Source organism: Triticum dicoccoides, chromosome 3B (assembly GCF_002162155.2).
Source record: "Triticum dicoccoides isolate Atlit2015 ecotype Zavitan chromosome 3B, WEW_v2.0, whole genome shotgun sequence".
NCBI classification, from domain to species: Eukaryota; Viridiplantae; Streptophyta; class Magnoliopsida; order Poales; family Poaceae; genus Triticum; species Triticum dicoccoides.
This window is the reverse complement of record NC_041385.1, coordinates 783,165,893-783,168,246: the sequence shown is the minus strand read 5'-3', so window position 1 is coordinate 783,168,246 and position 2,354 is coordinate 783,165,893. Positions and strand designations below refer to the sequence as shown.

The 2,354-nt window shown below is 48.3% G+C and overlaps 1 pseudogene; it reads left to right on the top strand.

The window, feature by feature from the left end:
• The first annotated feature begins 639 nt into the window (after positions 1-639).
• Positions 640-1,829, top strand: LOC119282215 (annotated as a pseudogene).
• The last annotated feature ends 525 nt before the right edge of the window (positions 1,830-2,354 follow it).

Below are 2,354 nucleotides of genomic sequence, written 5' to 3'. Positions count from 1 at the left end.
AATTATGCGAGAGCAGGAAAGCCAGCAAGCAAGATTCGGACACACAGCTGGGAGCGACCTGCTGATAGTTTCGTAAAGTTGAATGTTGATGCGGCGTTCTCTGTTGATCAGGGAAGAGGAGCCACTGGAGCTGTCATCCGCGACGATCAAGGCAGATTCATATCGGCGAGCGCATGTGCTATCAGTTATGTAGCGGATGCCCCTACAGCCGAAGCTCGCTCTATCCGGGACGGATTGATCCTAGCAAGCAACTCGGGATGCAACAATATCATTGTAAATTCAGACTGCATGGAAGTAATTCAGACCATGCAGGATGATGGCAATTCGACTGGTGTGGCAGCTGCTATTTATGAGGAGTGTAGCTTTTTAGCTAGAAATTTTTCCAGTATTTCTTTTGTTCATTGTCCCAGGGAAAGTAATAAGGTAGCTCATTTGCTAGCTAGTCAAGCGGAGTGACCTCTAACCACTACGTGGTATGTGGATCCGCCTATTTTCATTTTAGGTGCTTTAGCAAATGATGTAAACTTATTTGAAGAGCAATAAAATGCCAGAAGGCTTTCCCTCAAAAAAGAAAAAACAAGCACGGCATTTAGCTAAAAGAATACTGTAGCTTTCTGAAGAAGTAGAAATCAATTGCAGAACGCTCAACAGAACAGGATGAAGCCCCTGATAGACGCAGCCATTGGTGACTTGTGCGGCAACAGCGGCACCTTGTTCCCCGGAAAGATGGTGATCGCCGACTTGGGCTGTTCTTCTGGCCCAAATGCGCTAACACTGGTATCGACTGCCGTCGAGGCCATCATGAGCCACTCCCTTCAGTTCCAGCATCCACCACCAGAAGTGTTTGTGCTCCTCAATGACCTTCCTCACAATGACTTCAATATGGTTGTGAAGAGCCTGGTCACGCTCCATCAAAGCAACAACAAGTTTGTTCTTGTGATTGGTGTCACACCAGGGTCGTTTTACGGGAGGCTCTTCACTAGTGACTCCATGCATCTTATATGCTCAACCAACAACTTGCATTTGCTCTCAAAGGTGTGGACCTATCACCCATCCACTCATCAATGGATTTATCCATTGCATTACTTGTCGATTTTGTAAGCAACACCTTATCTTTACAGGCTCCTGAAGATTTGTCGAGCAACCATATCCCTGCGTACGACACGGATGAACATGCTAGGCATGAAAGGCTCCGTATGGTCCGTAAGGCTTATGCGCGGCAGTTCAGGAAAGACTTTACCCTCTTTCCTGAAGCTGAGAGACAAAGAATTGGTTCCAGGAGGCCGAATGGTTCTTTCCCTTGTAGGGAGGTGTTCTGATGTAATCGCCTCCAATTTCTTTCACATCTGGGAAACCGCAGCTCAGATTCTAGGTGTTATCGCCTCAGAGGTACATCATTATTTTTTCTTCTTCTCCAGCATAGCATTCTATCATTCGCTCATGAACACTGAGTATTTGAGCTCCTGACCTTATGGTATGGTTGACAGGGTGTCATCGCCAAGGAGAAATTTGATTCTTTCTACATTCCTATGTATGGACCCTCTGCTGAAGAGCTGAAGGAGATCATCGAAGAACAGAGCCCATTTTCTATCAGGGATATGCGGGTGTATGATCCTAGGGCTGATATGGACAGAGCGCTTTTCACCCCAAGCTGGTTGGCGAAACAGAAGGGAGCCATATTTGAGCCGATAATAGTCGAGCATTTTGGAGCAGTCATGGATGAATTTGAGAGGGTCACAGAAAGGCGCTTGAGCCTCGGGGGAGGCATGCAAGGCGATCATGCCAGAACCTCGCGAGCTGTGCTGGCTGTATCCCTTGCAAAGGCATGATGATGATGCTTACGGTACGCACCACATTCTTTGAGGCAGCAATATCTGTTGCTTCACCGTGTAAACTGCATTCTGTGGTGTTCTGGTATTCATGGATGCAGAAGCGATTAATAAAGAGTGAACTATCATGCATAGGATAATAGATTAGCAAAATGGTCGTGGTTGTGGCGGCGCTTCCTGTTTCCTCGGCGGCGCATCCCGCTTCTCCAACCTCCCACCGTCGCCGGCGCCCCAAAGGAAATACCACGGCATTCACTCAATAATTAAGAGTTCCATTTGAAGAACAACAACGAGCGTGGGGGCATGGGTGGCGGAGATCACCAACCACGACACTCACGAGAGGATTTGGACTGGCTCTTCCCAATCGGTGCGGCAGACACCGTGGGAGTATGACATTGTATCGGTGCGCCTCCAGACATAAACGCGCCGCTCAACTTCCCCGACAGCCTGCTGTAGTTGACGCCCGTCGATCCTGGGTGACAACTGCATGCGAGCTGCGGAAAAGGTTGAGAGGCCTGCTAATGC